The sequence below is a fragment of the Prosopis cineraria genome, unplaced genomic scaffold (genome assembly GCF_029017545.1).
Source record: "Prosopis cineraria cultivar Desert tree isolate PC_DT_omini unplaced genomic scaffold, ASM2901754v1 PC1, whole genome shotgun sequence".
NCBI lineage: Eukaryota > Viridiplantae > Streptophyta > Magnoliopsida > Fabales > Fabaceae > Prosopis > Prosopis cineraria.
Window position 1 is genome coordinate 45,707,782 of NW_026555332.1, and position 15,336 is coordinate 45,723,117.

Below are 15,336 nucleotides of genomic sequence, written 5' to 3' on the forward strand. Positions count from 1 at the left end.
TTAACTAAGAAATATATGCGACAATTTAGGCATGTTCTGATTTATTTTTTTCCAATGGCCTGAGCCCCTTTTATTCCTTTTCCTCACAATATTTGGGCTTGTGGGTAATGTTCCACCTATTGACCCATTCACATACATATAACGAATATTGCTCATGACTTGATAGTTGATATTTGTGTTGGGCTTGACATGTTTTGTGACCATGGAGAATCCTGATGCGTTCTCTCACCGGGTTGATTTCAATTGGACGGCACAAAAGTACAGTCCTCTAGTAAGTGAGCTGACTCTGTGCCGCTGACAAGTTCCTTTGCACTTTTGTGTCTCCCTCAATTAATTCCTCTTTCTTTTTTATTTTTGATTTTTGATTTTTCTCATTCAAGACCCACCCACAACATATCATGTGGCTAAAAGATTTAACATATGTCAGACACCTCAGACCAGTTGGATCCATTCTCACTCTAATACAGATCGCATCGCTTCCCAGCCCGGACAAGTGGTTAATGCTGGTCCTGCTTTTTTTTTTTTTTTTAAGGATCCGTTAGGTTTACCAACACTTTACAATTAAAAAGAATTTCTAAAAATTTAACAATCTAAAAGTTGTTTAATTTCTTCGAATTATTTTCAGAGTACATGTAAAAATGCACATTTAAAAAAGTTCATTTCTTGAACTTAAGTTTAGATAACTTTTTAAAAGTACTTTACACAATATTGTTACCAATTGATTCTCACTTTTTTATTTTTACTCAATTATTATTTTAATCTAAATAATTTTTAATTTATTAAATTGAATTTTAAAAAAGCTATTCAAATAAAAATTTTATTATAATAACTTACTTTTTTCAAATTAATTTTTATCAAATGAACATTCAGTTAACAATTTTTGATAAATTAAAAATTAAGCAAACACTAAATTTACATGCACGTATATATTGGAGTGATTGTAAGTGACGATATGGCTGGATTGAAGCTGAAGCACATTTTGAGATCTGGTTAGCAATAGAGTTTGCTTTGGTCAGTTTTTTTTTTTTTTGTGTAATCTATACATCCAAATTTGTCACGGATGAATGATGCCTGTGAACATTATATATATATATATACACATTAATCTCTGGATCTAGCTTGAGATTATAATTTTATTGGGGTTGGTCCACCCTAAAGTTACTCATTCATTGAACTTATAATATACCTCCTCTGTGTCCTTCAGTGCTGGACCTACTCATCACAGTGGCCTATTAAATTTTACCAAAGTCATGGGTGACTTTTTTTCTGCATCGAAGTCATTAGCTATTGAAAAATAAATAAATGAATAAACGAAAAGTTGAAAATGACATGCCACCCGTGAGGATGTTGACAAAATTGAGTCATCCTGGAGAGCAATCACCCGACTCCTTGTTTCTGAAAACAGAGGCTTAAGTTTTAGTATGTCTCACTCTCTTCATATTGTGTGCCATTCGTAATTGTGATATATGCAAGGGTGGTTTCACCATAAAAGGACATTTAGGGGCTTATGACATGAATAAAAAAAATATATCCATGACAATAAAAGACCCAAATCATCACTTTTAAAAAAAAAAATAACATTCAGGGGCCTTTAACTTTTTTATTTTACATTTCTAAAAAAATATAATTCCGTATTATTATCATATCTCAAATTATAAGACACTTTTAAAGAAGATTCAATATTCAAAATATAAAATGTCTTGATAAAAATAAGATTTTTTTAACAATACTTTTTTAATATTATCCTTCCCATCATATCCCTCCTCTTTAATATTATTTTATAAATTGAATATTAAATGAAAGGTATTTTTAAAAGTTTATATTTTAAAAAATGATAATAAAATTCATTTGAATTATATAAATGATAATTTGATCTCTCAAAATGTCATAATTCTATTGAAATCCTTATAAACTTTTCTGTCATTAATAAATTTATATAAATGATCAAATTATCTTTGTTGAAAATAAAATGATTACAAGTTTTATTTAAATAATAATAACTTTCATTCTTATATCCACAAATTCGCATGTCAAATTCTTGATATTGCTAAAAGTGTTAGAAATAATAAGTGATGATTATAAGTTTTGTTTAAATAATCACAACTTTGCTTCTTATATTAGTAACAATATAACAACAAATTACAATTTTGCATGTTAAATTTTTGATATTGTTACAAGGATAATTTGATCATTTAAATAAATTCATCGATGACAGAAAAATTTCTAAAAATTTTAGTAAAATTATGCCATTTTAAGGGATCGGATTATTACTTATATAATTTAAAGAGATTTATTATTATTTTTTATATTTTTATTTTTTTAAAAATAAAGTTATATTTAATGAATTTTATTAATATGAATGATTTTATTAAAAAATATTTTATAATTTGTGAGTGGATGAATGCTTTATTGGATTCCCCCTGTTGCTTTGTCCTCAAATGTCGTTTTATCAATTCAAAGCTCAAATCTGACGTGAAGAAACAAAAGCAAGCCAAAACAGCATTTCTTCTGGGCTCAAGTGCGTCACTCAACAAAAATAACGTTCTCAGTGTATTTTTTATTATGAAAATCTTCTACAATTGATCTAAAAGTAACATGAATGTCTAAACCTATGTTTGGTTGGAAGGAAGGGGAGTGAAGAGAAAATTTTAAAATTTTCACTCCCTTTCTCTTTACAACCTCCCCTTAAAGTTTTATTTAGTTTAAAGGAGGGGAAGAGAGAAGATCGGAGGTGAGGAGAGAGGAAAGGACAGAGGGGGACAGGGAGGAAGAGAGAAGGCAAGGGAAGGAGAGAGAAAGGAGAAGGGAAGAAGGTCCCCCTAATTACAAGGGTGTCTTTTAAGAAAAGTATTAGATTAACTATTAATCAAAATAAAAATAAGCCAGTTCTTTAAGATATATTCATATAAAATTTGCCTGTAAAGACTCTGGCAAATTTGCATGCAGGGAACATTATTTGCACCTGCGTTGTGAACATGGAAGCTTTGACCCAACTCAATTTAATTGGCTTTAAAATAATTATATGAAAAAAGAATATTTATGAAGTTTTAACCATTAAGTCAAGACCATCACTCATGATAAGTGAACATGATGGAAGAAATGCTTCCTAAATTCAAGAAAAGCAACAATCATGGGACTTGGGTACCAAGTCAAGATCATCTTTAAATAGAGGAGTTTTCTCTTAATAATCATTATCAACATCAATAAACTATCAGTTTCAGACTCTGTATCTATTACTTTATTTTTCTTTTTTATCATGTAGTTTTAGTCTTTATTTTCTGTTGTACGGTTGGCATAGCTCGCCACCCTGTTTCTTTAATCAATGCATCTATGCTTTTCTGTATCTACGTTAGTATTTTTCATTTCGCATTTTCACATGTAGGTGAATTGTGGTAAAGGAGCCTGGGTTCCCTGCGTTTGATTAAAAGTTAGATTCTTTTATCCTTTTGAGATCTCGCATCTCTGGCACCCCTCGCGACACCACGCCTTGATTGATTATTTTTTTTACGAACAATTTCATTCTTAGTCATACATAAACTATAATATGAGATATTTTTTAAAGAGTTGAATATTAAAAAATATAAAATATTTTTAATCTTTTAAATTATAATCATTATCTTTTTTTAAATGTCCCATTGATAAATAACTTTATATTAATTGTAGGATATTTAATAGGAGTAAATATAAAAAAGATAAAGTTAGTTTAAAAGTACATGATTATTTTATTAAAAAATAAAATTTAATTAAAAATATTTTATATTTTTTAATAAAAAGAGTATCAAAAAGGTGTCGTTGGGGTGGCTTTGTCATCAAGTTACAATGTATGTTATTTATTCCCCATGTATCTGCTTTTGCCTGGCTCCAATCCTAGAAGTCGTCCCTTCTCATTGAATCTATCCAACATGAATAATAGTAATGATAACGATAATGATTCCTTTGGGAAGACCCTCGAACCGACATTCCTCAGCTCACCGTGTGGTGCTTGTCTCTTTTGGAGGCTCGTCCCATGTCATCATTACATTATCAGAATGTGAACCGATTCTGCATAATGGTGGCCTCCTCCAATCCCACTCCTAGATAAATCTATGTCTGTTAATTTATTCCATTAACATAGCATAATATTGCAGGGGGAAAATAAAACAAAAATTGGATTGAGACAGTGATGGCAGGAACGCTTAGTGCATTTTTTATAGCCAATAAACCAAACTCTCCATGTTAACCTATCTCTCATTGACACACGTGTCAATGCTGATCTTTTTTGGGCAATATAACTTGGCTTTAGTTGCCAGCTACACAATCAAACTGAGATTAGAATTGAGACATGGTTAGGGACATAAATTCACCCACTCAATAATTATTGGTGTTTTAATTATTTAACACTTTAAAATTATTAAAATATATTTTTAATTAAAAATTCAAAACAAACAAAGCTCACAATTACAATACTCCTCGTGCATGTTATCCAAAAAATTTGAGATTTAATGTTTTTTTTATATATTTTCAAAACAAATAAAGCTCACAATTACAATACTCTTCGTGCATGTTATCCGAAAAATTTGAGATTTAATATTTTTTTATATTTTTTCAAAACAAATAAAGCTCACAATTACAATACCCCTCGTTCATGTTATCCGAAAAGTTTGAGATTTAATTTTTTTTTTTATATATTAATAGCAGATAGGTAGGTAGTATTTTCTTGCAAGGAAGTCTCTTTTAATTATTCAAAGCACGTTAGCGCCTTTATCCCTGACATCCATGTGGACTTCTGTCATTTGTATCTAGTCAAAGTATTTAGTAAATATGCCAATTAATTTACAAATCCATGCATCATCAATCGGAAGTAAATAAATTGATGTTTAGAGCTAGAGTGCAATTACATTATATTATAAATACACATCATTCACTGTTGTGTCCTGATAAATTTTTGCCTGATAGCATAACAGTAACAACTATAAGGATACAACAACAACAACCCATCATATGATAATGATAATATAAACAACAACCCATCCTGGTGCCAATAATATAAACATGACTACGTGCTCGTCAGCAGAAAAAAAAAAGGATAATTCCAAATGATTGTTCCTTTCTTCAGGCCATCATATGATAAAATTATTATTGGAATCAAAGATTTGCCACCGATAAATTCATCAGAGGTTCTAATGCTTCGTAAGTACTTATTGTCTTTAACATAAGACACCTTTTAAAAGATTTTTACGGTATTAAATGCGATATACTTCACTTGAAAGTCAACAACATCAATTTTTTCACAACTATCGTTATTAATTATGCTGTAAAATGAGATGAAATGACTTTTGCAAAAAAAAAAAAAGAGGGTATGATTTAAAAATATAAAGTAATTAAATTGTATTATTTTTTTAACTAAAAAAATTAGGTGAATTGGGCCATATGGGCTTACCCAAGCTTGAGCACTCTTTCATGCTTAAAGAACCCTTGTAGAGTAAGTTACTAAATTATCTGTTAATAAAATCTTCATATTGATAATCTTATGGAAAAATCATTGTTAGCTAAACTAACATTTGTTGGTAATTATATTAATTTTAATTGCAAGATAATCCTGACAGTAGTAATTTGTTTTGACAATTTTAATAACGTAAAAGTAAATTATCTTTAATTACTTTTTAAATTCATGGAAGTAGTTGTAAGTGTTTTACATTGAAGATTGGTAGAAGTATGAACAAGCTGCGGATATGAGGTCATTTCAAAATATAAATTAAAAGAATGGAAGTTACATCATATTTGGTATGATTGAAGAGTTTTTTATGAAGTTGCAATTGAATTTAGAATAAAATTGAATTTTAAAAGTATATGACCATGAGAATTATGCCATGAATATGGCATGTGACCCAATTTTGATTGAATTTGAGGATTTAGCTGGTCATATTCAATCAAGTGTGTTTTAATTTATTGAACTTGGTTTAAGCCCTACATAAGGTTAAAGTCATAAGATTTAATATTGGGGCACCTGGATGCACAAAATTGGATTTCAAATTTTCTTTTGACATCTGAGCGTCTAATGTTTAAATGTGATATTGAATCGAAACGTAACTGTAATAGCCCTCCGCTCACCCCGCCTACCCGAGGTCTTTTGCGGCGCTGGACACTCTCCCCCCAGACCCCACAACAGGGTGACCCCACCCCTTTCGGTGAGCATCAGGAGACAAAGGCTTCCCCGCAGTAGTATGCGGATTATTCCCCTTACGAAGAGTCTCCCCAGGTTCGATCCTCCAACATCTCCTACATAACAAAGTTAAGGCTGAACCTGGTACCATTAAACCGCGTGGAGCCTCAACTTTGTTATGTAGGAGAGGTTGGAGGATCGAACCTGGGGAGGCTCTCCGCAAGGGGAATAATCCGCATACTACTGCGGGGAAGCCTTTGTCTCCTGATACTCACCGAAAGGAGTGAGGTCGCCCTGTTGTGGGGCCTGGGGGGAGAGTGTCCAGCGCCGTAAAAGACCTTGGGTAGGCGAGGTGAGCGGAGGGCTGTTACATTAAAAGGCGCCTTTTATATAACAGCCCTCTGGGTCACCACTGCCTCTCCAGAGTCTTTTCCCAGCACTGAACAACACACATGTCACCACATGATTGCTGGCTTTCCCACTGGTGGTACAGTGGTTATTCTTCACCCCACCCTCACGGGGACTCAATGGTACCAGACTTCACCTCAACTTCGTTAAGGTGGTAGAGGTTGGAGGTTCGAGTCTGAGGAGGTTTCAAAAGGCCCCCGTGAGGGTGGGGTGAGGAATAACCACTGTACCACCAGTGGGAAAGCCGGCAATCATGTGGTGATATGTGTGTTGTCCAGCACTGGGAAAAGACCCTGGAGAGGCAGTGGTGACCTAGAAGGCTGTTATAGTAACTTGTGCCATCAGCTCAACCATCGAACAAGCTTTAAGTGTGTATTTGAATCACTTCAAATGAACATCAGGTGTGAAAATGATGCACATAAGAAGTTTGTCTTAACGAGCTGTTACGAACAGCTAGCTATATGCATCGTGACGCATGGTGCAGAAAGGAAAGTTTGCCCATGTGCTCTAGAATGGATGAAAATGACTTTTTCTGCCCCTGTTTTCTAGCATGATTTGATAATATGTTCTTCCATGCTTCTAATAATCTTAAAAGATTATTAATTTAAGCTCAAACTAATAATTTAAAGGTTTTTTGAGATCCTAAATGTTTTCAAAGTATTATAAATTTATTCTGAACCCTTTTTGATTGATGTAAGTTTAAGGGTTTAGTGACTCCTAAATATCATTGTAGTTTGGAATTATGGTTGTGTGTTGGTAATGTCATGGTTGATGTTACAACCAACGTCAACTTGCAATAGACAAACAACTTTGCTATGCACAAAACATAAAAGGAAGAAGATACAGGAGAGGAGCTGCAGAGAAATCAAAACTACTCATACCCATGAAATAGTCTACCAATGGCCACAAAAGAGGTAGAGGTAATGGTAGGCAACAAAGGTGAAGCGATAGCTGTGGGGGTGTGATGATGGTGGTAAAGATATGGATGCAATGAAGTTGCTAATGATAAAGCTGCGATGCTGCCATCATTTACCATTGCTAACGATTGAGTAATGAAGTTAGGGGCTAAGGGAGGTGGATTTTGACTAGCAATAGATTAAAGTTGAAGGGTGGAAGAAAGAAAATGTTGGATTCTAACGAGAGTGGTATGATTCCATGGAGGCAAGGGTGGAATCCAATTCTACCATTTTCCCTGTAATTAGGATTCTTGGGAGTTTTGATTAGTGTGTATGGTGTACCAAACAAGAAAACATCACTCTCTCAGGATTCCTAAACTAATTACTTTTCCATGTTTATAATTTTACTCTGCCGAACATGGCCTTATGCTACTATAACTACAAGCAAGGCCTAGGATGTCTGGTTTACTTTCCAACCTAGGTTAGAATGGCCTAAACCTAAGTTGGAAAGTTAAAGGCCTATTATCTGAACTAAGATCTTTTTAGGGAAAAAATTGCCAAATGAAGCGATAGGCTCAATTGAGCATTCAAGCCGAGGCTATCCCTAAGAGCTTTTTAATGAGCATTATGTTAGGCGTGTTAGATTATGCTCTCTCTTGCTTATCACCTTTCACCTCCCATCACTGCTTTTCTTATTGCATTGTTGATTACTCATTGCTTTTCATCTTTCTCTGCCTCTAATATTTGCAAGCTCATTTTTGCCTCCTCCTTCTTGTCGTTATCACTGATCTTCATTATGCTCACTATTGTTGTCGTTTGAGGAGGTCAAAGTCGTCATGATTGCTTTGTAAGTTTTGTTCTTTCCATCGAGATTTTGTTGCTCTCTGTTCATCCTTGTAATTAAAGATGCCAATGGCCACCACTCGTAGACCACAGTCACCAACAACAATTATAATCATCCCATAATGTTCCATATGAAAGATGGGGTGTAGAAGATCTTGAAGGAGTATTGGCAAGTCCAAAATTTGATCACTAGAAGGAGGGTTGGTGTTCGATTTATTCTTCTTGATTTTTTTAAAATTGTTGGGCAATTTTTTAATAAATTATAATTCATCGATTTATTTTTAAATTTTTTTATTTACAAAAAATAATTTATAATTTATAAATTTATAGCTTTTCATATTTAGATATTTTGTAATTTATCATCTTATTCTACCTTCTCAAGATAAGATTTTTTATTCACGCACTATTTTATACTTGTAATTTATTTTTTTTAAAAGGGTTAATAAGGTTTATGAGCAACTTGAACTCTAAAATTGTATTGGTATATTTTAAACTCTAAATATTTAAAATTGTAACATTTTACTTTTATTATTAAATTAAAACAAACGTTTGTCACTTTTTAAAAAATGGGACTTGATGTGCAAAGTGGAATTTAAGAACAATTGTACATCGGGCCTCACTTTTAAAAAAAGTAGTGGATATTTGTTTTAATTGAACTGTAGGAGTAAAATTATCTCAAGTATAATTATTTAGGATTCATAATATATCAAATATAAGTTTAGAATTTAAATCGTTCTTGAACCTATAGTTTAGAGTTCACATTGCATATTACTCATTTTTAAATTTATAATTTTAAGTTTAATATTTTTTCTTAAAAATATCAAATTAGTCAAAAAATATATATAAGAAAATTCATGTTCATTTTTATTATTATACATCTTAATAGGCTTTTAAATCAAGTCATCTAAATAAAATTTAGTTTATCTAACTAACTTTTTTTTTTAAAAAAAGCTATCCAGATATGAATCACATTAAGACTTTTTCTTAACCTCAATTTGCTAATATTTTGTTGAGTTTAATCTTAATTACAAATTTTTTAATCCAAACACACATTAGTCAATTGTCGTGGAAGGCATTGGAAAATGGTAGGAAAGATTGAAAACAGAAATGGCACTGTAAATTTTTATAGATTTTTATATTTAATATTAGATATTGAATATGAAATATAAATAATTAGAGAAAATAATTTTAAATATTTGTATTACAGTTTAATTATATAAAAATCATATATCGAAATTTATGTTGAATCTTGCATAATTTCCTCGGTGAATAAATCTTGTATAATTTAATTATGCCGAACGTGTCGTCAGCTAATATAAGCGTAAAATTTACAGGGGAAAGAACGAAGCCGTTCTTGAAAAGGACACCCAATTTTGATTTTTCCAATCTTCTTACCCGCTAATCGGACACAAATATCCCCCAAATAGATATTCCTTCGATCAATGATTATTCACCCACCCAGCTTAAATTTTTAACCATGCACAATTCAACACCTTTTTTAAAGAAGAAGAAGAATGCGTGACTTTCTAAATTAGATTTGAGTATTGTCAGATGTTTAATTGGAGGTCTGTAAAAAATGTTCCTTGCTTTTACACAAATTCTTATTATCGTTGAAAATGACATTTAATATTCTCGATGGCGTAATAATATTTAAGCTTATAATCATTGTCAGACAACAGGCACTTAGTCACGACTCGCGAGAACAAAATATTATATATCTTTTTGAATAGTAATTTAATTTAAGTATTTTTTGAATATCTAATTTTTTAAAAAATAGTATTAGTGTCACATCCAAATCTAATTTTAAAAATATGATTATAATTATTCCGTTGCAATCTTATGTTTAAGGACAACCATTGCATTATGTGGCCCCAAAAATTAAAGACCGCAACAGAATACTCCTTCCAATCTGTATTATAAGATAATTTATACTGTTTTATGCAAGTTAAAAAATTAATTTTTTTGGTATTACAAAAAAGTGAGATACACTTTACTTTACCTTTTAATTTAAATAAAAATAAAATTATATTAAATACCTTCATGCTAATCAAGAATGAGTAAAATTTTTAAAAAAAATAATTTAATTATTTCAAATTTTTTATATTTTGAATCAAAAATTACTTCTAAAATGTATCTTATAAATATGATCGGAGGCAGTATCTTCAAAGCATTTATTTTTTTTAATTCAAATGCATACGTATCGATAATTTCATTTTCAAAAACACAAAATACGATACATTTCTGATACATGCATGCATACATACATATCATAAACATGTTAAAAATATAATTTCAACTCAAAAAATTCCAAACTATAGCACACATATATAGTCCTTTATAGTAATATCAAGTAAAATATAATCATTAATTGTATTTTGATTCTATTTGTACCGAATTACCTACCTCCTGATCTTATTAATAGGTATTGTATCAACACCCCTCTTCCTCAACCATTGTCTGAAAAAATGATAGCTTCTATGTTTGGTTCTACTTGCATTTTGCTTGGGGTTTATAACTTTATATATCTTGAAATCACATTCTCACATTTTTATAATTAAATAAATGTAATCTTTATTATTTTATTACATCTAAAGCTTATTTTTTAAGAAAAATCTAGTCTTTGACTTTAAAAGCAAATAAAAAAGATATTAATAATAAAAATTTTAATACTGCAATATTCAATAAAATTTAATTTCTTAAAAATTTCTTTCACCTTGAAAGAAAAGTAGCTTTTTGCACTCAACTGTTCAATTTTAGATTGAATCGTTAGATTGCGTCCAAACTTATCTTATTGAATAGATTGTGTTATAAGTTGTGATCACCTGAATCACTTCAAATGAATGTCAGGTGTGAAAATATCACGTGGTGGAAGTTCGTATCATAAATCTGTCACGATAGCAAAATTTGATACATGTGCCGGGCGCATGATGTGTAAGCCATATATCATGACACAAAACCAATGTACTTTGTGTAACACCCTCAAATTTACAAATTAATTTTTCGCAAATTATACAACAAATTATTTTTTATTCATTGAACCCTTATCATACCCTTATCATGGTAGAAAAATTTTTCTACCATGATACATCCAAGACAATATACCATGGGTCTTAAAATATCTCAAAAGGCAATTAGAACCATGAGGGACAGACATAATCCTCATGGCATGATATTCAAATCAGATCATAAATCAAGAGGGACAGACATAATCCTCTTGGTCATATAGATACTTTTAATAAAAAGGATTAGAGTTTACATGCTTTACAAAGAAGATATGTCCTAAGTTGGCACAAGATACATTGTATAATCCAAAATAAGAGGCAACGTAAAAGATGGTGTCTCATACACCATAGTTACACCTCTGGTGCTTTCTCGATCGGACTCGCTCCTGTAAAAATATTAACCACGGGGAATGAGACTTAAAAGTCCCAGTAACCAAAAATTAATATGTAATGATACATGCGGATGTAACTAATCATGCAATTGCTAAGTGGGCACACAAAAACATTTAATCGAATATTTTCAAACAAACCGAACAAGTATTTAATTGCATGACTGCACCTTATATCCTCCTTTCGCCATGCTCAGACGCCAAATCACCTGGCCAAAGGTGAGTTGGACCAAGCGACACGCCACTCATTGGGTCCAATGAGGGCTTACCATGTGGTAATAATTAACCGAACAGAAATTCCATTAACACCATACATTAAAATACCCTGACAAGTCATGCACCATTCAAATATCCAAACAAAATATATCGAACAATAATATTCATCATGATAAATAAAAATAAAATTTTTGACCCACTTGATAATGATTTCAAACAAGTATATAACAATATTTATTTTTAATAATTCATAATTTTTCAAATAACAAAACAACACATACCCATTCACAAACACACCCATCACAACACATTAATAATGGTTACCTTGTGTCTTGAATAATAACTTCCCCTTCACAACTCCTCTTTCACCACTATCTTTGTCAACACAATCTACATAGTTATTTCATAATACTATATATTAATTTTACATTAAAATAAATAACTCTAATTTAAAGAGTTAAAAAGTCTTAGATTTATAATCCATATTAACGCTAATTTAAGATTTATGCCTCATTTAACTTTCCAAATTCTTTTCTAAAATTCTCGTACCTAATAAACTATTTTTAAGCCTCAAATCACTTCTAGTATCACAATTTCATCCTTCTATATTCTAAAATTTCATCCAAAAATAAATTAAAAATTTTAGAATTATCCTGAAGCCTCAAATCACCTTTCTATAACATCAAAAATACTTATTCATATTTAAGTAAATATTTAATAATCAGAGGTTCATCCCTACATCTCAGATTCAACATAAATTTAACCATATAGATCTAGAGTTTAACTCAAAAATTCTTAAACATGAGTTTCAACCTCAAGAAAATATTTTATAATATTTATTATATCCTTAAGAGCTTTAACCTATATTTTTTATCCATCGTATCATTAGATTAACTATCCTATAAAAAAATTCTAATCAGAATATTTACTCTATTCTACAAAATAATTATATCACTAGAAAGCTAATATTATTTAGAAAATAACTATAAAATTAATTTTGTACTTAAATAATTTTTTAAATGTTAATCTAAACAGGAAAATTGAGACATACCTGAAGAAAAAGAAAATAATCTCCTCTTGCATGAAAACGTCGAGCACCATGAGAGAAAGAGAGAAAAATAATATAAAAATAGATTGTGGGTCCCAAAATTATATTAAAAAAATTATAGGTTTGAATTTAATTATTCAAACCTTTGAGCCATTACTTGCATTTTTCACAAATTGCATCTTGGGCCTTAGTTGCAATTTTTATAAATTGCATAGACTTTCCTTGCCTCTCCCCTATGCACGCAATTGCCTCCTTTTATAGTTGAGGAAATTTTTCCTCTTTCCACATCTAACCGATGTGGGACTAACTCCCACCTCTTTTTTTTTTTTGCTTCATCCATTTTTTTTACTCATACACACATAAAAAAAAAATATTTATATATTTTAAATCTTAAAAATTATATCTTAACTAAACATTTCTTATGAAATTTTAAACCTATATTTTTAATTTATAATTAAATGCATAACCATATTATTATTTTCAAATAACCTCAAATAATATAAATTCCTATTATTATCATCATTTTTTTAATAAAACTTAAATTCCATAAAAAATTTTTATCTAAAAATTATGATGTTATACTTTGCTTTGTGTCACATGTCATAGCACATGACACCTTTTTGAGAAGAATGTTTTATTGTTTATCTTGTTTGTTGGGCATGTGTTTACGTTTCCATTAACCTTATTATTTGAACATACTTTCTACAAAATTGGGATCTTGCATTGTAAATATAAATTAAGGGCTATAATTTTGATATTGTATTATTGTTATGGGGTAGAGTGTGTATGGATTGATAAAGTCCTGATGATATGGGCGACTTTATAGTCACAATTTTGAAAAATGAAAATTTCAACCCTTTTCACCCTTATTTCCTAATAAAAGGGTATTCCATGCTTCTTAGTACTTTTAAAGCTCTAATTTGAATACATGTAGGCCTTGTTATGCTTTGAATTGTTTATTGACTCAGGATCTTAGTGATTTTTTTAAATTGTGCTCAATTATAATGGGCTTAAATATAGTAACTATTAAAATAGTTTTAATCCTGTCGACTATGGTAGAATCTATTCTATCGTAATTGGGTTTATTTTATTGTTTATTGTTTCAAGTTATTAAATTTAGATGTTTAATCTAGTCAATTATAGTAAACTTTTGACCTAAGTCTTTTCCTTTTCTACTATAGTTAGCTCTTTTTTAATTGTGATTAACTTCTTTCTATCATGGTAAGATGAATAGGATGATTAATCCCTAATTACAATGGTAGTGCGCAGTGTTATAGTTATGTCTGTGGAGTTAATTAGGCAATGTGGCAGAGTCACTCATAGTGTTCTCTCTCTCGATCTTTGATTCTTGTCCTTTCCTCTATCACTATCTTTTCTGGTGACCTTGCCTCTCCCCTGATTAACAACTAGCCTTTGTGATATGTCTTAATCTCCTAGCGACTTTGCTCCTGCTCGATCTCGATCTTACTTGGTCACCGTGTCATGATGCCTTAGTGGTTCTAAGGTATGGATCTTAATCCCGCTTTTACCTATGTTTTACTTGCTCATGCCTCGATCTTGCTATCATAATGTTAACTCTGATCATTCAGTCTCTGCCTATTTGTTCTGGTGGTTTTTTTATTCTTTAAATGTTCTAGTTTTATTTACGAGTATTGTTCCTTGCTGGCATACTATTCTTTGATTCTATTTTTGATTTTGTTGTGATTCATGTGGTTCAAAAACAATATACGGGTTTGTGTTCTTGCTCTGGGATTTTATTTTTCATTTTGAATGTGTGATTCATGCCTTTGTTTATAATTTGTGATTTATAACTAAGATGATGAAGATCTTGATTTATTGAATTTTTTAATTTTAAAATATTTTAATTAATGTATATTATTATAATTATAAATTTTATTTTATTTTTCCAAAATGGGCTCATGGGCTCGACTCTGAAACCTTAAAATAAGAATCATGCTTTAAAAAATGAAGAATTTTTGGAGAATCAGGCTTAAAAGTTGGAACCCATGAAGGTCAAGCCCATATGGTCAAGTCCACCAATTTTCTAGCATTATGGATAAGTATTGAATTTTTTTTAAATTTAAAAATAACATTTTTATACTTTACAAACATAATACTGATATAGATATGTGAAACAATTTAAAGTATCAAAACTTTATAGGTGTTGGGCCCATTCACATAAAAGAAGATTCAAAAAATTTCAACAACATATGAAATTCAAAAGAAATTATTAAATAAATAAGAAAATAAAATACTAGACACGAAAAAAAAAAATAATGGTAATTTCCCATAATAATTTATTATATATTAATTAATAATTAGTATATCAATTGCAACTCCTTAAATGTGTTTTACAAGTAAAATGCATGAAGAATTATCCTACTGTTATAAT